General features: G+C 46.3%; 1 protein-coding gene across 1 annotated transcript in view; it reads right to left on the reverse strand.

The window, feature by feature from the left end:
• Positions 1–23,354, reverse strand: part of LOC106599097 (adhesion G protein-coupled receptor L3) — a 300,554-nt gene that overhangs the window by 90,216 nt on the left and 186,984 nt on the right.

The following is a 23,354-nucleotide window of genomic DNA, read 5'->3' on the forward strand; positions in this document are numbered from 1 at the left end:
TATGGACTACACTGGTCTAAGATCAGTTGTTAACATGGACTACACTGGTCTAAGATCTGCTGTTAACATGGACTACACTGGTCTAAGATCAGTTGTTAACATGGACTACACTGGTCTAAGATCTGCTGTTAACATGGACTACACTGGTCTAAGATCAGTTGTTAACATGGACTACACTGGTCTAAGATCTGCTGTTAACATGGACTACACTGGTCTAAGATCAGTTGTTAACATGGACTACACTGGTCTAAGATCTGCTGTTAACATGGACTACACTGGTCTAAGATCTGCTGTTAACATGGACTACACTGGTTTAAGATCTGCTGTTAATATGGACTACACTGGTCTAAGATCTGCTGTTAACATGGACTACACTGGTCTAAGATCAGTTGTTAACATGGACTACACTGGTCTAAGATCAGTTGTTAATATGGACTACACTGGTTTAAGATCTGCTGTTAATATGGACTACACTGGTTTAAGATCTGCTGTTAATATGGACTACACTGGTTTAAGATCTGCTGTTAACATGGACTACACTGGTCTAAGACCAGTTGTTAACATGGACTACACTGGTCTAAGATCAGTTGTTAATATGGACTACACTGGTCTAAGATCTGCTGTTAACATGGACTACTGTGGTCTAGGTTTGCAGTGGATCTCTTTAGACCAGGTTTGTTTTGTTTGTCAAATGTTTTATCTCAGCTTCTGCATTCCACTCCTTCCTCCCTCATCCCTCCTCTATCGCTACACACAGGCGTACATCTCCAAATCACTCGTAATGGAAGAAGAGCAAGGGAGGGAGAGAGAGAGAGAGAGAGAGAGAGAGAGAGAGAGAGAGAGAGAGAGAGAGAGAGAGAGAGAGAGAGAGAGAGAGAGAGGGAGAGAGAGAGAGAGAGAGAGAGAGAGAGAGAGAGAGAGAGGGGTCATTCTAGAGGGAGATAAAGAGGAGTAGGCTTTGGACTATAAAATAACAGAGAGAGTTCATAGTGACAGCATCACTCCGTAGGGAATGAAGGAAGAAGAGAGGGAGAGAGAGAAGAGAGGGAGAGAGAGAAAAAGATATGGAGAGAGAAGAGGAGAGGGAGAGAGGGAGAAAGGGAAGAAGAGAGGGAGAGAGGGAAGAAGAGAGGGAGAGATGGAATAAACATACACTGGCCCCACCTCTCTCTCACTCTCATCCTCTAGCCCCACATCTCTCTCATCTCTCTCTCTCTCTCTCTGTCTTTCTCCTTCTCTCTCTGAACTTGTAACCCTGAGCAGTGAGAGGAGTGAGAGAGTCAAATGGTTGAAGAGGGAAACATCAATAACATGAAGTCTCTCTCCTCTCCTCTGCTCTGCCCCTGCTACTCCCTGATGGAAACCCCAATGGATGGCTCATGGCACCTGTGTTCCTATCTCCACTCACATCTTTTAACACGACAGACAGACAGACAGACAGACAGACAGACAGACAGACAGACAGACAGACAGACAGACAGACAGACAGACAGACAGACAGACAGACAGACAGACAGACAGACAGACAGACAGACAGACAGACAGACAGACAGACAGACAGACAGACAGAGATAGATAGATAGATAAAGCGAGAGGATAAAGGAAGTGACAGAAAGAGGGGGAAAGTTAGGAAGAAAGAGAAACATATAGTGAGAAAGAGAGAGGAGAAAGAGAGAGAGCGAGAGAGAGAAAGAGAGAGAGAGAGAGAGTGATAGACCTGGGAGAGGAGGACAGAGAGAGAGAGAGAGAGAGAGAGAGAGAGAGATGCATGGGAGGATATTAATAGAAAGAGAGAAGGGGGAAAAAGAGGGCGAGAAGGAGAAAGGGGGGGAGAATTCTCCAGAGAGAGATGTTTACATAACACATTATCAAAGGGATTGGTCTCTAGCAACGATCATAGCAACACGGCCTGCTAGTTACCGTACTGGCAAAACAAGGTCAAAACTAAAAGTCTTGTTTTCTTTATCGGTGAAACAGTATGTGTCTTAGTGATTATGTCATGTCAACAAGATGATGTATTTGCTTTTATAGCTCATTATATACGCTACTGTAGGATATGGCTGGTTTTAATAGTGTGATATGCTAGCTAAAATAATACTATGCTAATACCGGTGGACGCTCTTAATTAGGCTAGCTAGTTTAAATGGCAGTATGCTAACAGTTTCTCTTTCCAGGCTAGCTCATATGCTATTATGTGATTTCCTAGCAAGCTAATATGCAAGTATTTAAATATGTTAATACTGTGATACGCTAATAGCTCAAGCTAGCTAATATGCTAGTATTTAAATAGGTTAATACTGTGATATGCTAATAGCTCAAACTAGCTAATATGCTAGTATGCTAATCAGTGCTCTTTCCTAGCTAGGGGCTAATGAGGTTAACTTCTATGAGGAAGGAAGTCCCAGCATGTAAACAAAAACTAATTAATCTCTGTACTTCAGCTGAACAACAGGATAACAGGGTCTGGAGCTGGAATAAAAGTGGCTGGCGCGAAAACACACATCCATGCAAACAAGCAGACACACTCACACACACACAAGCAGACACAAGCACACACACAAGCAGATACACACACACACACACCACACACACACACACACAAGTAGACACAAGCACACACACACACACACACACACACACACACACACACACACACACACACACACACACACACACACACACACACACACACAAACAGACACACACACAAGCAGACACACACACACACAAGCAGACACACAAGCAGACACACACACACACACACAAACAAGCAGACACACTCACACACACAAGCAGACACACAAGCACACACACCCCACACACACAAGTAGACACACACACCAAATAATCTGTATGTAACGGAGCGTGACTGTAATATCATGGATGGTGTTTACAGCATAATGATTCATATTATCATAATGTGTTGTGTATAACGATATAAACATACTAACTGCTGACAACCACAAAGTACTATAAAACCCCAATGTGCTGTTTTTTAGTTGACACAAGTCTAACATCACAAACACACACTATGTTGAAATGAATTCATTAACACATTTGACACTATTGTTGCTCTCTTCACTCCCTTTACAGGAGAAAGTGGAGGGATTTACAAGCCTTTTGAGTCACACTCTGGAGGACTGTTCTCTCTCTGTCTCTCTCTCTGACTCTCTCTCTGACTCTCTCTCTCTGTCTCTCTCTCTCGTCTCTCTGTCTCTCTCTCTCTCTCTGTCTCTCTCTCTCTCTCTCTCTCTCTCTCTCTCTCTCTCTCTCTCTCTCTGTCTCTCTCTGTCTCTCTCTCTGTCTCTCTCTCTCTCTCTCTCTCTTTCTCTCTCTCTCAATTCAATTGACTTTATTGACTTGGCAAGTTCATTATCACTTACATTGTCAAAGTGTACATATAGAAAAATAAAATATATATATTTATATATAAATAAATGGTGTGACCAACAGCAATAATAATAGTAGTAGTGGACATGGGATTACCATTAACAACAACTACAACAACAATATTAATGAGAACAACAATACATTAAAGCAACGGTAGTAGACCAGTGTCAACATGACTGAGAAGACACATGACCTGGTATGAAAGACTAAACTAAACAAGATGGGAAATATTATCCACATTACATTGCACTTTTCACTGGCTGTCCCTCAGGTTGTGGCAGGAGGACACATATTTGGCTTTTCACCCAATAAATATTAGATTTTTTTATAGTTTCAAATTCTTTGTATTGAATGATAATTTTGGGAAAGAAATATTCTCTTAGGTCTGAGTATTTATCACAGTGTAATAGGAAATACAGCTCTGTCTCTACCTCTCCCCTGGAGCAGAGTGAGCACAGCCTGTCCTCTCTGGGCAGCTAGGTTTGTCTGTGACAACCGGTCTCTATAGCCAGACTGTCCTCTCTGGGCAGCCAGGTTTGTCTGTGACGACCAGTCTCTATAGCCAGACTGTCCTCTCTGGGCAGCCAGGTTTGTCTGTGACGACCAGTCTCTATAGCCAGACTGTCCTCTCTGGGCAGCCAGGTTTGTCTGTGACGACCAGTCTCTATAGCCAGACTGTCCTCTCTGGGCAGCCAGGTTTGTCTGTGACGATCAGTCTCTATAGCCAGACTGTCCTCTCTGGGCAGCCAGGTTTGTCTGTGACGACCAGTCTCTATAGCCAGCCTGTGCTCACTGAGTCTGTACCTAGTTAATGTTTTCCTCAGTTTTCTATCAGTCACAGTGGTCAGATAGTCTGCCACCATGGACTGTCTGTTTAGAGACAAATACCATTGAAGTTTACTTAGATTTTTTGTGGTGTCTTTCCAATAGGTGATATATTTTTGTTTTGTGATGATTTGGTTAGGCCAGATTTTCTGAGTACTGTCCTGAGGCTCTATGGGGTTGGTTTGGGTTTGTGAACTGAGCCTCAGAACCAGCTGGCTGAGGGGACTCTTCTCTGGTTTCATCTCTTGACGTTGTAGAGCTGTGATGGAATGTTTTGGGGTCAGTTGTTTTTAGATGGTTGTAAAATTTGATGTCTCTTTTTTCTATTCGAATGAGGAGGGGGTATTGGCCCATTTCTGCTCTACATGTGTTATTTGGAGTTTTTCTTTGCACTTGCAATACAGTCTGACAAAACTCTGCATGCAGTATTTCAATTGGATGTTTATCCCATTTGGTGAATTCATTATCAGAGAGTGGGCCCCATACTTCACTGTCATATAGAGCAATTGGTTTTATAAGCGATTGGAAAATTTTGAGCCAGATTCTAATAGGAATTTCGATTTTAATGTTCCTTTTAATGGAATAGAATGCTCTTCTTGCTCTGTCTCTCAGCTCATTCACAGCCATGTGAAAGCTACCTGCGTTGCTGATATTTAGTCCTAGATATGTGTAGTTTTTGGTGTGTTCTAATAGAACTGTGTCTAAATAGAATTTATATTTGTCATCCTGATTTCTGGACCTTTTTTGGAATATCATTATATTTGTTTTTTTTAGAGCCCAGGTCTGACAGAACCTGTGAAGACGATCTAGGTGCTGCTGTAACCCCTCTTTAGTGGGAGACAGCGCACCAGGTCATCTGTCTACAGCAGACCCTCTTTAGTGGGAGACAGCAGCACCAGGTCATCTGTCTACAGCAGACCCTCTTTAGTGGGAGACAGCAGCACCAGGTCATCTGTCTACAGCAGACCCTCCTTAGTGGGAGACAGCAGCACCAGGTCATCTGTCTACAGCAGACCCTCCTTAGTGGGAGACAGCAGCACCAGGTCATCTGCGTACAGCAGACCCTCTTTAGTGGGAGACAGCAGCACCAGGTCATCTGTCTACAGCAGACCCTCCTTAGTGGGAGACAGCAGCACCAGGTCATCTGTCTACAGCAGACCCTCCTTAGTGGGAGACAGCAGCACCAGGTCATCTGCGTACAGCAGACCCTCTTTAGTGGGAGACAGCAGCACCAGGTCATCTGTCTACAGCAGACCCTCCTTAGTGGGAGACAGCAGCACCAGGTCATCTGTCTACAGCAGACCCTCTTTAGTGGGAGACAGCAGCACCAGGTCATCTGTCTACAGCAGACCCTCCTTAGTGGGAGACAGCAGCACCAGGTCATCTGTCTACAGCAGACCCTCCTTAGTGGGAGACAGTAGCACCAGGTCATCTGTCTACAGCAGACCCTCTTTAGTGGGAGACAGCAGCACCAGGTCATCTGTCTACAGCAGACCCTCTTTAGTGGGAGACAGCAGCACCAGGTCATCTGTCTACAGCAGACACTCTTTAGTGGGAGACAGCAGCACCAGGTCATCTGTCTACAGCAGACCCTCTTTAGTGGGAGACAGCAGCACCAGGTCATCTGTCTACAGCAGACCCTCTTTAGTGGGAGACAGCAGCACCAGGTCATCTGTGTACAGCAGACACTTGATTTCAGTGTTGTGTAGGGTGAGACCAGGTGCTTCCGATTCTTCTAATGTTTTTGCCAATTCATTAATGTAGATGTTAAATAGTGTTGGACTTATTGGGCAGCCCTGTTTCACTCCCCGTCCCTGAGAGAAGAAGTCTGTTTGCTTGTTTCCAATTTTAACCGCACATTTGTTTTTAGTGTACATTGATTTAATAACATCATATGTTTTCCCTCCAATACCACTTTCTATTAGTTTATAAAAAATACCTTCTTCATGCCAAATTGAATCAAATGCTTTCTTGAAATCTACAAAACACGAGTAGATTTTGCCTTTGTTTTGGTTTACTTGTTTGTCAATTAGAGTGTGGAGGTTGTAAATGTGGTCTGTTGTACGATCATTTTTTAGAAATGCAATCTGGCTTCTGCTCAGGACGTTGTGTTCATCAAGGAAATGATGTAGTCTGCTATTTATAATACTGCAGAGAATCTTCCCCAAGTTGTTGTTAACGCAAATTCCTCTGTAATTATTTGGGTCAAATTTGTCTGAATTTTTATAGATTGGTGTGATCAATCCCTGGTTCCAAATATCGGGGAAAATACCTGCAGTGAGGATAATGTTGAAGAGTTTGAGTATAGCCAATTTGAATTTGTGGTCTGTATATTTGATCATTTCATTTAAAATACCATCAGCACCACAGGCCTTTTTGGGTTGGAGAGTGCATCGTTTTTCCAATAATTCTTCTTCTGTAATTGGGGTATCCACAGGATTCTGATAGTCTTTGACTACTGATTCAAGGATTTGTCATTTTTCTTGTATTTCTTTTTGTTCTGGGCTCTTTGTTATATCGATGTAGAGGTTTGCAAAGTGATTTCTCCACATATCTCCATTTTGGATAGCCAATTCCTCCTGATGAGGTTTGCTTCATTTATTCCAATTCTCCCAGAAGTGGTTTGATTCTATCGATTCCTCAATTCCATCCTGTTGTTTTCTAATGTGCTGTTCTTTTTTTGTTCACAGGGTGTGTTTGTATTGCTTCAGTGTTTCACCATATTGAAGGCGTATATTTGTGTTGTCTGGTTCTCTGTGTTTTTGATTAGATGTATTTCTCAATGACTTTCTTAGATTTTTGCAATCATTATCAAACCATTTTTCATTTTCTGTTATTTCTGGTTTGCTGTTATGCTTCTTTAGATTAGCCAAGGAGGCTAATTTGTCAAATATAAAGTTTATGTTCCAAACGGCCAAATTTACACCTTCGTTGCTGAAGGAGAATGTTAAGGCTAAAAAGTTGTCTGGGAGAGATTGTATTTGTTGGCTACTAATTGCGTTTTGGTAGATGTCTGTACTGTTCACACTCCATCTACAGGCCTGTTTAGTACCATGTCATTTACTGGGCCGTGATGCTTCATGGCTGGGTTCCGCTCTTCTCAGATACACTGTGATTTTACTGTGGTCTGAGAGAGGTGTCAGTGGGCTGACTGTGAACGCTCTGAGAGACTCTGGGTTTAGGTCGGTGAGGAAGTAGTCTACAGTGCTGCTGCCAAGGGATGAGCTGTAGGTGTACCTACCAAAATAGTTCCCTCTCAGCCTACCATTGACTATGTACAGACCCAGTGTTCGACAGAGCTTCACGAGCTGTACTCCATTTTTGTTTTTCACTTTGTCCTAGTTGTTTCTGTGGGGGTATGTGGGGAGGGAAAGGTTGTTGCTTCCTGGTAGGTGTTTATCCCCAGGACTGTTAATAGTGTCTTGTTCTTCTGCTGTTCTACCATTCAGGTCTCCACAGACCAGGACGTTGCCTTGAGCCTGAAAGTGACTCATCTCCCCCTCTAGAATGGAGAAACTCTCTTCATTGAAGTAGGGTGACTCTGAGGGGGGAATGTATGTGGCACAGAGGAAGACGTTTTTATCTGTTAAGATAGCCTCCTTGTTGATTTCTAACCAGATAAAGAATTCTCCTGTTTTGATCAATTCGATTGAATGGATTACTTCAGATTTATACCATATTAACATTCCCCCTGAGTCTCTGCCCTGTCCTGAGTCCCTGCCCTGTCCTGAGTCCCTGCCCTGTCCTGAGTCTCTGCCCTGTCCTGAGTCTCTGCCCTGTCCTGAGTCTCTGCCCTGTCCTGAGTCCCTGCCCTGTCCTGAGTCTCTGCCCTGTCCTGAGTCTCTGCCCTGTCCTGAGTCTCTGCCCTGTCCTGAGTCTCTGCCCTGTCCTGAGTCTCTGCCCTGTCCTGAGTCTCTGCCCTGTGTGATTCCTTTTAATGTAGTGGATGGTATGATTATCTCCTTATAACCTAGTGGACAGCCAGTGGAAACATCCCCTCTGCACCGTGTTTCCTGTAGTACTACAATATCAACATCATCAATTTCTTTCAGGAAGTCTGGGTTTCTGCTCTTTAGCCCAAAAGCAGAGGACTTCAATCCTTGTAAATTCCAACATGCAACGTAAAAAGATTTCATTATTTTTTATATTTTTTTTACCTTCAAAATGAGACAAACACTCACAATCCAACAATAACTATTAAAATATGTTTTTTCAATTAATGTAAACTCTTATTATGCAAATGTGATGTGTTTATCATTTAGGATAGCATTTGTGTCATGCCACTTGGGTGGATGTAGTGTGAGGAGGGTGGGGTTCTTGTGCTCATCTTACCATGACCCTCGGCCTATCACATGTGAGCATCCATGACCCTCAGCCGATCACATGTGAGCATAGTAGACTCAGCATTTGTTTAACGTCACTAATTTGGTTGGTGGGGGCTGGGCCAGTTGCTCCTCTCACAGCCTGTGTGTAGCCCTGCCTGCTGGGCTGTGGCTCCTCCAGGTGTGGGTCTGCGGTGGGGGGCAGGGGGGTGGGAGGCCTCGTCTGGGTGGCTCTGAAGCTGGACTGGGGTGGTCTGTGCTGCACTGGCTGTGATTCTGATTCTTGAGTTGGGGAAGATTGCGGAGGCCTTCTCAATCACTCCCCGTAGTGAAGTGGCCACCCTCTCCTGAGCATGCAGGTCGTTGCTTCCTGTGTTTGATTATGTGGCTTGGCGACCCGAGATGGGCCTTATCAAGCAGCTCCATGGCACTCTGTGTTGTTGGGCACCACACCTTTCTCCTTTTGTGTCGAGGGAAAAGTTTATTCTCCTGAACAAACTTCCCATTTGCGTCCATCAACAGGACGATGTCAGCCAGTGTTTCTTCTGGACTGGAGGGGGCAGAGGGGGGGCTGGTGGGTGTTGGAGCTGGGGTGTGGCTGGTCTGTGCCGGTGCCGCTGTCAGTGGGAGGCTGTTCTGTGGGTTGGGGAGGAGGGGTGCAGCAGGCAGGGCTGGGGAAGCCTGGCTGGTTGAGCTCCTCTGCTGTGTGAGGGCAGGTCATAGAGTGGTGATCTAGCTGCTCCTCCAGCCTGTCCTCTGTTCTCTTTCTCTCCTGCAGCCTGTCCTCTGTTCTCTTTCTCTCCTGCAGCCTGTCCTCTGTTCTCTTTCTCTCCTGCAGCCTGTCCTCTGTTCTCTTTCTCTCCTGCAGCCTGTCCTCTGTTCTCTTTCTCTCCTGCAGCCTGTCCTCTGTTCTCTTTCTCTCCTGCAGCCTGTCCTCGGTTCTCTTTCTCTCCTGCAGCCTGTCCTCTGTTCTCTTTCTCTCCTGCAGCCTGTCCTCTGTTCTCTTTCTCTCCTGCAGCCTGTCCTCTGTTCTCTTTCTCTCCTGCAGCCTGTCCTCTGTTCTCTTTCTCTCCTGCAGCCTGTCCTCTGTTCTCTTTCTCTCCTGCAGCCTGTCCTCTGTTCTCTTTCTCTCCTGCAGCCTGTCCTCTGTTCTCTTTCTCTCCTGCAGCCTGTCCTCTGTTCTCTTTCTCTCCTGCAGCCTGTCCTCTGTTCTCTTTCTCTCCTGCAGCCTGTCCTCTGTTCTCTTTCTCTCCTGCAGCCTGTCCTCTGTTCTCTTTCTCTCCTGCAGCCTGTCCTCGGTTCTCTTTCTCTCCTGCAGCCTGTCCTCTGTTCTCTTTCTCTCCTGCAGCCTGTCCTCTGTTCTCTTTCTCTCCTGCAGCCTGTCCTCTGTTCTCTTTCTCTCCTGCAGCCTGTCCTCTGTTCTCTTTCTCTCCTGCAGCCTGTCCTCTGTTCTCTTTCTCTCCTGCAGCCTGTCCTCTGTTCTCTTTCTCTCCTGCAGCCTGTCCTCTGTTCTCTTTCTCTCCTGCAGCCTGTCCTCTGTTCTCTTTCTCTCCTGCAGCCTGTCCTCTGTTCTCTTTCTCTCCTGCAGCCTGTCCTCTGTTCTCTTTCTCTCCTGCAGCCTGTCCTCTGTTCTCTTTCTCTCCTGCAGCCTGTCCTCTGTTCTCTTTCTCTCCTGCAGCCTGTCCTCTGTTCTCTGTCTCTCCTGCAGTCTGTCCTCTGTTCTCTTTCTCTCCTGCAGTCTGTCCTCTGTTCTCTTTCTCTCCTGCAGCCTGTCCTCTGTTCTCTTTCTCTCCTGCAGCCTGTCCTCTGTTCTCTTTTTCTCCTGCAGCTCCTCTCTTAGTGAGGACAGATGGTTATTACTGTTCTGCCGGTCTTTTTGGAGCTCTCTCACCTCCTGTGTTAGATCAGCCAGCTCTCTCACCTCCTTTGTTAGATCAGCCAGCTTTCTCTTGAGTCCGTCTCTCTCTTGCTGAACCTCTTTCAGCGGTGTTGCAAGGCTGCTGTCCTGCACCTTGGTTAGGAGCACCTCTAAGGTCTGGTTGATGTTAACACCTTGGTTAGGAGGCTCCTCTAAGGTCTGGTTGATGTTAACACCTTGGTTAGGATCTCCTCTAAGGTCTGGTTGATGTTAACACCTTGGTTAGGAGGTCCTCTAAGGTCTGGTTGATGTTAACACCTTGGTTAGGAGGTCCTCTAAGGTCTGGTTGATGTTAACACCTTGGTTAGGAGCTCCTCTAAGGTCTGGTTGATGTTAACACCTTGGTTAGGAGCTCCTCTAAGGTCTGGTTGATGTTAACACCTTGGTTAGGAGCTCCTCTAAGGTCTGGTTGATGTTAACACCTTGGTTAGGAGGTCCTCTAAGGTCTGGTTGATGTTAACACCTTGGTTAGGAGGTCCTCTAAGGTCTGGTTGATGTTAACACCTTGGTTAGGAGCTCCTCTAAGGTCTGGTTGATGTTAACACCTTGGTTAGGAGCTCCTCTAAGGTCTGGTTGATGTTAACACCTTGGTTAGGAGCTCCTCTAAGGTGAGGATGTCTGGTTGATGTTTGCTCTCCCTCAGCAGGACCACCTCCCCCTCCAGTCTGGTGAACTCATCCCTCATGGTATCCATGGTGGTGAGGAGGACCACCTCCCCCTCCAGTCTGGTGAACTCATCCCTCATGGTATCCATGGTGGTGAGGAGGACCACCTCCCCCCTCCAGTCTGGTGAACTCATCCCTCATGGTATCCATGGTGGTGAGGAGGACCACCTCCCCCTCCAGTCTGGTGAACTCATCCCTCATGGTATCCATGGTGGTGAGGAGGACCACCTCCCCCTCCAGTCTGGTGAACTCATCCCTCATGGTATCCATGGTGGTGAGGAGGACCACCTCCCCCTCCAGTCTGGTGAACTCATCCCTCATGGTATCCATGGTGGTGAGGAGGACCACCTCCCCCTCCAGTCTGGTGAACTCATCCCTCATGGTATCCATGGTGGTGAGGAGGACCACCTCCCCCTCCAGTCTGGTGAACTCATCCCTCATGGTATCCATGGTGGTGAGGAGGACCACCTCCCCTCCAGTCTGGTGAACTCATCCCTCATGGTATCCATGGTGGTGAGGAGGACCACCTCCCCCTCCAGTCTGGTGAACTCATCCCTCATGGTATCCATGGTGGTGAGGAGGACCACCTCCCCCTCCAGTCTGGTGAACTCATCCCTCATGGTATCCATGGTGGTGAGGAGGACCACCTCCCCCTCCAGTCTGGTGAACTCATCCCTCATGGTATCCATGGTGGTGAGGAGGACCACCTCCCCCTCCAGTCTGGTGAACTCATCCCTCATGGTATCCATGGTGGTGAGGAGGACCACCTCCCCCTCCAGTCTGGTGAACTCATCCCTCATGGTATCCATGGTGGTGAGGAGGACCACCTCCCCCTCCAGTCTGGTGAACTCATCCCTCATGGTATCCATGGTGGTGAGGAGGACCACCTCCCCCTCCAGTCTGGTGAACTCATCCCTCATGGTATCCATGGTGGTGAGGAGGACCACCTCCCCCTCCAGTCTGGTGAACTCATCCCTCATGGTATCCATGGTGGTGAGGAGGACCACCTCCCCCTCCAGTCTGGTGAACTCATCCCTCATGGTATCCATGGTGGTGAGGAGGACCACCTCCCCCTCCAGTCTGGTGAACTCATCCCTCATGGTATCCATGGTGGTGAGGAGGACCACCTCCCCTCCAGTCTGGTGAACTCATCCCTCATGGTATCCATGGTGGTGAGGAGGACCGCCTCCCCCTCCAGTCTGGTGAACTCATCCCTCATGGTATCCATGGTGGTGAGGAGGACCACCTCCCCCTCCAGTCTGGTGAACTCATCCCTCATGGTATCCATGGTGGTGAGGAGGACCACCTCCCCCCTCCAGTCTGGTGAACTCATCCCTCATGGTATCCATGGTGGTGAGGAGGACCACCTCCCCCTCCAGTCTGGTGAACTCATCCCTCATGGTATCCATGGTGGTGAGGAGGACCACCTCCCCCCTCCAGTCTGGTGAACTCATCCCTCATGGTATCCATGGTGGTGAGGAGGGCCACCTCCCCCTCCAGTCTGGTGAACTCATCCCTCATGGTATCCATGGTGGTGAGGAGGACCACCTCCCCTCCAGTCTGGTGAACTCATCCCTCATGGTATCCATGGTGGTGAGGAGGACCGCCTCCCCCTCCAGTCTGGTGAACTCATCCCTCATGGTATCCATGGTGGTGAGGAGGACCACCTCCCCCTCCAGTCTGGTGAACTCATCCCTCATGGTATCCATGGTGGTGAGGAGGGCCTGAGCCTGCTCTGCAGTGAGTGGTCACTCTCCTCCTGGGGTGTGTCCTCCACTATGGTGGGAAGAGAGGTGCTGGATGTGCCTTTTTGGGTGGGGAGAGTAGGGGTGAGGGTGGTGCTGGTGGAGTTTGTCTTGTGGGAGGGCATGTCACTGATGGTGTCATTCTCGCTCTCCGCTCTCTCCTTAATGGTCTGAAAGTCTGTTTCAAACAGCCTGATGTTACCTGGCACCATGACAGTCCCAGTCTGTTACCTGGCACCATGACAGTCCCAGTCTGTTACCTGGCACCATGACAGTCCCAGTCTGTTACCTGGCACCATGACAGTCCCAGTCTGATGTTACCTGGCACCATGACAGTCCCAGCCTGATGTTACCTGGCACCATGACAGTCCCAGCCTGATGTTACCTGGCACCATGACAGTCCCAGTCTGATGTTACCTGGCACCATGACAGTCCCAGTCTGTTTACCCAAAAGCCAGCCTGATGTTACCTGGCACCATGACAGTCCCAGTCGTGTTACCTGGCACCATGACAGTCCCAGTCTGTTACCTGGCTCCATGACAGCCAGTGTTACCTGGCACCATGACAGTCCCAGTCTGTTACCTGGCACCATGACAGTCCCAGCCTGATGTTACCTGGCACCATGACAGTCCCAGCCTGATGTTACCTGGCACCATGACAGTCCCAGCCTGATTACCTGGCACCATGACAGTCCCAGTCTGTTACCTGGCACCATGACAGTCCCAGTCTGTTACCTGGCACCATGACAGTCCCAGTCTGTTACCTGGCACCATGACAGTCCCAGTCTGTTACCTGGCACCATGACAGTCCCAGTCTGTTACCTGGCACCATGACAGTCCCAGTCTGTTACCTGGCACCATGACAGTCCCAGTCTGTTTCAAACAGCCTGATGTTACCTGGCACCATGACAGTCCCAGCCTAATGTTACCTGGCACCATGACAGTCCCAGCCTGATGTTACCTGGCACCATGACAGTCCCAGCCTCATGTTACCTGGCACCATGACAGTCCCAGCCTGATGTTACCTGGCACCATGACAGTCCCAGTCTGTTACCTGGCACCATGACAGTCCCAGTCTGTTACCTGGCACCATGACAGTCCCAGTCTGTTACCTGGCACCATGACAGTCCCAGTCTGTTACCTGGCACAATGACAGTCCCAGTCTTGTAGAGGTTGATTGTTATTATCATTTTACATTTACATTTACGTCATTTAGCAGACGCTCTTATCCAGAGCGACTTACAAATTGGTGCATTCACCTTATGATATCCAGTGGAACAACCACTTTACAATAGTACATCTATATATTTTTTTTGGGGGGGGGGGGTTAGAAGGATTACTTTGTCCTATCCCAGGTATTCCTTAAAGAGGTGGGGTTTCAGGTGTTTCCGGAAGGTGGTGATTGACTCCGCTGTCCTGGCGTCGTGAGGGAGCTTGTTCCACCATAGGGGTGCCAGAGCAGCGAACAGTTTTGACTGGGCTGAGCGGGAACTGTGCTTCTGCAGAGGTAGGGGGGCCAGCAGGCCAGAGGTGGATGAACGCAGTGCCCTTCTTTGGGTGTAGGGACTGATCAGAGCCTGAAGGTACGGAGGTGCCGTTCCCCTCACAGCTCCGTAAGCAAGCACCATGGTCTTGTAGCAGATGCGAGCTTCAACTGGAAGCCAGTGGAGTGTGTCAGTATTATGGTGCTGTCAGGGTCGTCTGTCTCTTTGATTTTCAGCTTCCACCCATTACAGATTCCCTCTGTCTTTATGGATGGTAGTGAGAGCAGACTGCTGAGCGCCATGCATTTGGCTGGTCAGTGAGGAAGATGAGATGGATGGGTAGTGACAGCAGACTGCTGAGCGCCATGCATTTGGCTGGTCAGTGAGGAAGATGAGATGGATGGGTAGTGAGAGCAGACTGCTGAGCTCCAAGCATTTGGCTGGTCAGTGAGGAAGATGAGATGGATGGGTAGTGAGAGCAGACTGCTGAGCGCCATGCATTTGGCTGGTCAGTGAGGAAGATGAGATGGATGGGTAGTGAGAGCAGACTGCTGAGCGCCATGCATTTGGCTGGTCAGTGAGGAAGATGAGATGGATGGGTAGTGAGAGCAGACTGCTGAGCTCCAAGCATTTGGCTGGTCAGTGAGGAAGATGAGATGGATGGGTAGTGAGAGCAGACTGCTGAGCTCCAAGCATTTGGCTGGTCAGTGAGGAAGATGAGATGGATGGGTAGTGAGAGCAGACTGCTGAGCGCCATGCATTTGGCTGGTCAGTGAGGAAGATGAGATGGATGGGTAGTGAGAGCAGACTGCTGAGCGCCATGCATTTGGCTGGTCAGTGAGGAAGATGAGATGGATGGGTAGTGAGAGCAGACTGCTGAGCGCCATGCATTTGGCTGGTCAGTGAGGAAGATGAGATTACTCACATCAGCGTTTTTGTAGAGGTCAGCAAAAAGTGTTTCTGGCCTCCCCTTTAGTAGTGTCTGTTTAAAAGCTTTCCTCGTTGTGTCATTTTGGGCCTCTGGAGGGTAGAGAATGGATTCAGCGCTGAGGGGGAGTGGGGACATGGTGCCTGTGGGCTCTGCTGCTACTGCTGCTGCTGCTCTGTTCCGCTGCCCCGTTGCCATAGCAACCTCTTTGTTTGTCTGCTGCTGTTGCTAGCTAGCTCTAATTTAGTTCAAAAACCAGCAAAAAGAGTGACAAATCTTCACACACAAAAAAAAGAAGATAGGTTTAAAGGTAGTCCGTGCTCCTTTTAGGTTTATTCAGTTGGTCGTTTGATGTAGTTGTATTAACTCCCCTTGCTAGGTTTGTTCTAGCTCGTTTCTTCTGGCTAGCTTGGTAGTCTGCTGGCTCGGTCTTTGTTGTGTAGCTAGCTAGAGTCAAAACTTGTTAACTTGGGGAGCAGTTACTTTTCTTCTATTCTGAATGAATAGAGTTGTTGTTCATCACTTCTTGTCTGGAATTCTTTTTCCATTAGAGTGTTTATCTCATTCTAAAAACAAAAAAATATGAATATATCAGGAGCTCATGTTGAGCATGTCTGTCTCTCTCTCTCTCTCTCTCTCTCATCTCTATCTCTCTCTCTCTTCTCTCTCTCTCTCTCTTTCTCTCTCTCTCTCTCTCTTTCTCGCTCTCTCTCTGTCTCTCTGTGTGAATACTCCAGTATATATTCCACCACTACACTATACAGTATCAGCTATGGTCCTAATAGACTGTGTGAACACTCCACTACACTGTCCTCATGAGGGAGGATAATACCATCGAGTAGTTATATATGTATAATGTAATACTAAGGTAGGTGTTATTTATATGTCTTATTTTAGATACTATATATAATCAGATAGACAGTATGTCCAGATATCTGTTATAGATACTATATATAATCAGATAGACAGTATATCCAGATATCTGTTATAGATACTATATATAATCAGATAGACAGTATGATACTATATATAATCAGATAGACAGTATGTCCAGATATCTGTTATAGATACTATATATAATCAGATAGACAGTATGATACTATATATAATCAGATAGACAGTATGATACTATATATAATCAGATAGACAGTATGTCCAGATATCTGTTATAGATCACTTCTGTATATTGCATTGTGTATATCATCATATTATATATTCTGACATATCTTGTTGAACACACACACACACAGAGAGAGAGAGAGAAACACACACAGAATCACAGCCTGTAATGTGTTCCTCCAGAGTGTCTCCTCTCTCTAAATGGCCTGTCTCTATTTTCTCCTCCACTTCACTCAAACACACTGATAGAAATGTCCCAGACAGGCTGTCAACCTCATCCACACAACTCTAACACACCCCTGACGTGTGTGTGTGTGTGTGTGATCGTGTGTGAGAGAGAGTGACGTGTTTAGCAGGCATTGGCGATGAAAACACACACACACACACACACACACACACACACACACACACACACACACACACACACACACACACACACACACAGACACCAGTAAATGGGGCAGAAGTGAAATGCTTTGAAGCGTTGGGGTAATCCAGCGTTAAAGGCTGCAGCAGAGCAGACTAGCACTGGGCCACTCCACTAGTCCCTATATACACCATACACACACACCACACACACACACCACACACACACACCACACACACACACCATACACACACACCATACACACACACACACACACACACACACCATACACACACACCATACACACCATACACACACACCATACATACACACACACACACACACCATACACACACCACACACACACACCATACACACACACACCATACACACCATACACACACACACCATACACACACACCATACACACCATACACACACACACCACACACACCATACACACACACCACACACACCATACACACCATACACACACACCATACACACACACCATACACACACACCATACACACACACCATACACACCATACACACCATACACACACACACCATACACACCATACACACACCATACACACACACACCATACACACACACCACACACACACACCACACACACACACCATACACACACACCATACACACACATCACACACACACACACACACACACACACACACACACACACACACACACACACACACACACACACACACACACACACACCATACACACAGACACACACACACACCAACACACAGCACACACACACACACACACACACACACACACACATACACACACACACACCATACACACACACACACAACATACACACACACACACACACCATACACACACACACACACACACACACACACACACACACACACACAAACACACACACACACACACACACACACACACACCATACACACACACACACACACACACACACACACACACACACACACACACACACACACACACACACACACACACACACACACACAGTCTTGTACAGCTAACCTGGTGGGGACACACAATTCAGCCCCAAGAAACCTAGCTCCTAACCCTAACCCGTATTCTTACCCTAACCCTAAACCTAATCCTAACACTAATTCTAACCTTAACCCTAAACCCCCTAGAAATAGCATTTGACCTTGTAGGGACTAACAAAATGTCCCCAGTTTTTGTTTGTTTACTATTCTTGTGGAGACTTCCGGTCCCCACAAGAATAGTTAAACACGTCCACACACACACACTGTACACACACACTGTACACACACACCGTGCACACACACAAACACTACTATCTCCTCTGAGTTGATCTGTTAGCAGAAGCAGAGAAAAGGGGAACGAAAGAAGAGAAGGAAGAGGCTTTTCCTGTTTTTCTTTCCTCTCTTGGGTGAGCTCTGAGAATGGACAATGTTTTCATCAGAGTTTGCCGCTCTTGTTATGACGTCTGAGGACGACCAGAGGGTGTTTTACAGGGTGGTGTGTGTGTGTGTGGGGGGGGATTACAGTCTCTACTCCTAATCAGACAGAGGGCAAATTACACGGCACTTTTTACACCCAGGGCCTCTCTCTCTCTCTCTCTCTCTCTCTGCATGTCTGTCTGTCAGCCTGTCTGCATGTCTGTCTGCATGTCTGCATGTCTGTCTGCATGTCTGTCAGCCTGTCTGTCTGTCAGCCTGTCTGCATGTCTGACTGACTGTCTGTCAGCCTGTCTGCATGTCTGTCTGCATGTCTGACTGACTGTCTGTCAGCCTGTCTGCATGTACAGTTGAAGTCAGAAGTTTACATACACTTAGGTTTTAGTCATTAAAACTAAATTTTCAACCACTCCACAAATGTATCGTTAACAAACTATAGCTTTGTCAAGTCGGTTAGGACATCTACTTTGTGCATGACACAAGTCATTTTTCCAACATCTGTTTACAGACAGATTATTTCACTTATAATTCACTGTATCACAATTCCAGTGGGTCTGAAGTTTACATACACTAAGTTGACTGTGCCTTTAAACAGCTTGGACAATTCCAGAAAATTATGTCATGGCTTTAGAAGCTTCTTATAGGCTAATTGACATAATTTGAGTTAATTGGAGGTGTACCTGTGGATATATTTCAAGGCCTACCTTCAAACTTAGTGCCTCTTTGCTTGACATCATGGGAAAATAAAAAATCAGCCAAGACCTCAGAAAAAAACATTGTAGACCTCCACAAGTCTGGTTCATCCTTGGGAGCAATTTAAAAATGCCTGAAGGTACCACGTTCATCTGTACAAACAATAGTACGCAAGTATAAACACCATGGGACCACGCAGCCGTCATACTGCTCAGGAAGGAGACGCGTTCTGTCTCCTAGAGATGAATGTACTTTGGTGCAAAAAGTGCAAATCAATCCCAGAACAACAGCAAAGGACCTTGTGAAGATGCTGGAGGAAACAGGTACAAAAGTATCTATATCCACAGTAAAACGAGTCCTTTATCGACATAACCTGAAAGGCCACTCAGCAAGGAGAAGCCACTGCTCCAAAACCGCCATAAAAAAGCCAGACTACGGTTTGCAACTGCACATGAGGACAAAGATCGTACTTTCTGGAGAAATGTCCTCTGGTCTGATGAAACAAAAATATAACTGTTTGGCCATAATGACCATCATTATGTTTGGAGGAAAAAGGAGGAGGCTTGCAAGCCGAAGAACACCATCCCAACCGTGAAGCACAGGGGTGGCAGCATCATGTTGTTGTGGGGGTGCTTTGTTGCAGGAGGGACTGATGCACTTCACAAAATAGATGGCGTCATGAGGATAGAAAATTATGTGGATATATTGAAACAACATCTGAAGACATCAGTCAGGAAGTTAAAGCTTGGTCGCAAATGGGTCTTCTAAATGGACAATGACCCCAAGCATACTTCCAAAGTTGTGGCAAAACAGCTTAAGGACAACAAAGTCAAGGTATTGGAGTGGCTATCACGAAGCCCTGACCTCAATTCTATTGAACATTTGTGGGCAGAACTGAAAAAGCATGTGTGAGCATCGAGGCCTACAAACCTGACTCAGTTACACCAGCTCTGTCAGGAGGAATGGGCCAAAATTCACCCAACTAATTGTGGGAAGGTTGTGGAAGGCTACCCAAAACGTTTGACCCAATTTAAAGGCAATTGAGTGTATGTAAACTTCTGACCCACTGGGAATGTGATGAAAGAAATAAAAGCTGTAATAAACTATTCCCTCTACTATTATTCTGACATTTCACATTCTTAAAATAAAGTGGTGATCCTAACTGACCTAAGATAGGGAATTTCTACTAGGATTAAATGTCAGGAATTGTGAAAAACTGAGTTTAAATATATTTGGCTAAGGTGTATGTAAACTTCTGACTTCAACTGTCTATCTGTCTGCATGTCTGTCTGCATGTCTGTTTACATGTCTGTCTGCATGTCTGTCTGCATGCCTTGCGTGTGAGTACATTACATTTGAATGGATTCTTGCATTCTCTGGCATTGTGTTGCCCCTTTGTACATTGAAATGTTCAGTCTTTTTTTGGTTGGCAAAAGCTCAGGTTGCGAGCAAAATCATTCGAAAGGAGATTCCTGATATATGAAGAAACAGCAAATCGTACCAAAAACTAAAAGAATTGATAACAAGCAGTCAAAACTTGTACAAAGTGACATCAAATTGCCTTCTCTTGCCTTCTCTTGGCCCACATGTCTGTCTGACTGTCTGTTTGTCTGCCTGTCTGACTGTCTGGTTGTCTGTCTGTCTGCATGTCTGTCTGTCTGCATGTCTGTCTGTCTGAATGTACAATACCAGTCAAAAGTTTTGCACACCTATTCATTCAAGGGTGTTTCTTTATTTGTACTATTGTCTACACTGTAGAATAATAGTGAAGACATCAATACTATGAAATAACACATATGGAATCATGTAGTAACCAAAAAAGTATCAAACAAATCAAAATATATTTTATATTTTATATTCTTCAGTGTAGCCACCCTTTGCATTGATGACAGCTTTGCACACTCTTGGCATTCTCTCAAACAGCTTCATAAGGTAATCACCTGGAAAGAATTTGTGGAATTTCTTTACTTCTTAATGTGTTTGAGCCAATCAGTTGTGTTGTGACAAGGTAGGCGTAGTATACAGAAGATAGCCCTGTTTGGTAAAAGACCAAGTCCATATTATGGCAAGAACAGCTCAAATAAGCAAAGAGAAACTACAGTCCATCATTACTTTAAGACATGAAGGTCAGTCAATGCGGAACATTTCAAGAACTTTCAAAGTTTCTTCAAGTGTAGTCGCAAAAATCATCAAGCGCTATGATGAAACTGACTCTCAGGAGGACCACCACAGGAATGGAAGACTGGGGATACCTCTGCTGCAGAGGATAAGTTCATTAGAGTTACCAGTCTCAGAAATTGCAGCCCAAATAAATGCTTCACAGAGTTCAAGTAACAGACACATCACAACATCAACAGTTCAGAGGAGACTGCGTGAATCAGGCCTCCATGGTCAAATTGCTGCAAAGAAAACACTACTAAAGGACACCAATAAGAAGAATAGACTTGCTTGGGCCAAGAAACATGAGAAATGGACATTAGACCAGTGGAAATCTGTCCTTTGGTCTGATGAGTCCAAATTTGAGATTTTTGGTTCCAACCGCCGTGTCTTTGTGAGACAGAGAGTAGGTGAATGGATGATCTCCACATGTGTGGTTCCCACCGTGAAGCATGGAGGAGGAGGTGTTATGGCGATACCCCATTCTGCAGCGATACCTCATCCCATCTGGGTTACGCTTTTTATTTTATTTCACCTTTATTTAACCAGGTAGGCCAGTTGACAACAAATTCTCATTTACAACTGCGACCTGGCCAAGATAAAAGCAAAGCAGTGCGACAAAAACAACAACGCAGAGTAACACATAAACAAACATACAGTCAATAACACAATAGAACAAATCTATGTACAGTGTGTGCAAATGTAGAAGAGTATCTGGTAAGGCAATAAATAGGACATAGAGGTGAAATAATTACAATTTTCATTAACACTGGAGTGATAGATGTGCAGATGATGATGTGCAAGTAGAGATACTGGTGTGCAAAAGAGCAAGAAGATAAATAACAATATGGGGATGAGGTAGTTGGGTGTGCTATTTACAGATTGGCTGTGTACAGGTGCAGTGATCGGTAAGCTGCTCTGACAGCTGATGCTTAAAGTTAGAGAGGGAGAGATAAGTTTCCAGCTTCAGTGATTTTTGCAATTCGTTCCAGTCATTGGCAGCAGAGAACTGGAAGGAGAGGCAGCCAAAGGAAGAATTGGCTTTGGGGGTGACCAGTGAAATATACCTGCTGGAGCGCATGCTATGGGTGGGTGTTGCTATGGTGACCAGTGAGCTGAGATAAGGCAGGGCTTTACCTAGCAAAGACTTATAGATGACCTGGAGCCAGTGGGATTGGTGACAAATCTATAGCGAGGGCCAGCCAATGAGAGCATACAGGTCGCAGTGGTGGGTAGTATATGGGGCTTTAGTGACAAAACGGGTGGCACTGTGATAGACTGCATCCAGTTTGCTGAGTAGAGTGTTGGAGGCTATTTTGTAAATGACATTGCCGAAGTCAAGGATCGGTAGGATAGTCCGTTTTACAAGGGTATGTTTGGCAGCATGAGTGAAGGAGGCTTTGTTGTGAAATAGGAAGCCAATTCTAGATGTAATTTTGGATTGGAGATGCTTAATGTGAGTCTGGAAGGAGAGTTTACAGTCTAACCAGACACCTAGGTATTTATAGTTGTTCACATATTCAAAGTCTGAACTGTCCAGAGTAGTGATGCTAGTCGGGCGGGCGGGTGTGGGCAGCAATCGGTTGAAGAGCATGCATTTAGTTTTACTAGCATTCAAAAGCAGTTGGAGGCCACGGAAGGAGAGTTGTATGGCATTGAAGCTTGTTTGGAGGTTAGTTAACACAGTGTCCAAAGAAGGGCCAGATGTATACAGAAAGGTGTCATCTGCGTAGAGGTGGATCAGAGAATCACCAGCAGCAAGAGCGACATCATTGATATATACAGAGAAAAGAGTCGGCCCGAGAATTGAACCCTGTGGTACCCCCATAGAGACTGCCAGAGGTCCGGAAAACAGGCCCTCCGATTTGACACACTGAACTCTATCTGAGAAGTAATTGGTGAACCAGGCGAGGCAGTCATTTGAGAAACCAAGGCTGTTGAGTCTGCCGATAAGATTGCGATGATTGACAGAGTCGAAAGCCTTGGCCAGGTCGATGAAGATGGCTGCACAGTACTGTCTATTATCAATGGCGGTTATGATATCGTTTAGGACCTTGAGCGTGGCTGAGGTGCACCCATGACCAGCTCGGAAACCAGATTGCATAGTGGAGAAGGTACGGTGGGATTCAAAATGGTCGGTGATCTGTTTGTTAACTTGGGGGTGCAGAGCTGTTGGCCGGGGTAGGGGTAGCCAGGTGGAAAGCATGGCCAGCCGTAGAAAAATGCTTCTTGAAATGATCGATTATCGTAGATTGATCAGTGGTGACAGTGTTTCCTAGCCTCAG

Source organism: Salmo salar, unplaced genomic scaffold, assembly GCF_905237065.1.
Source record: "Salmo salar unplaced genomic scaffold, Ssal_v3.1, whole genome shotgun sequence".
Lineage (NCBI taxonomy): Eukaryota > Metazoa > Chordata > Actinopteri > Salmoniformes > Salmonidae > Salmo > Salmo salar.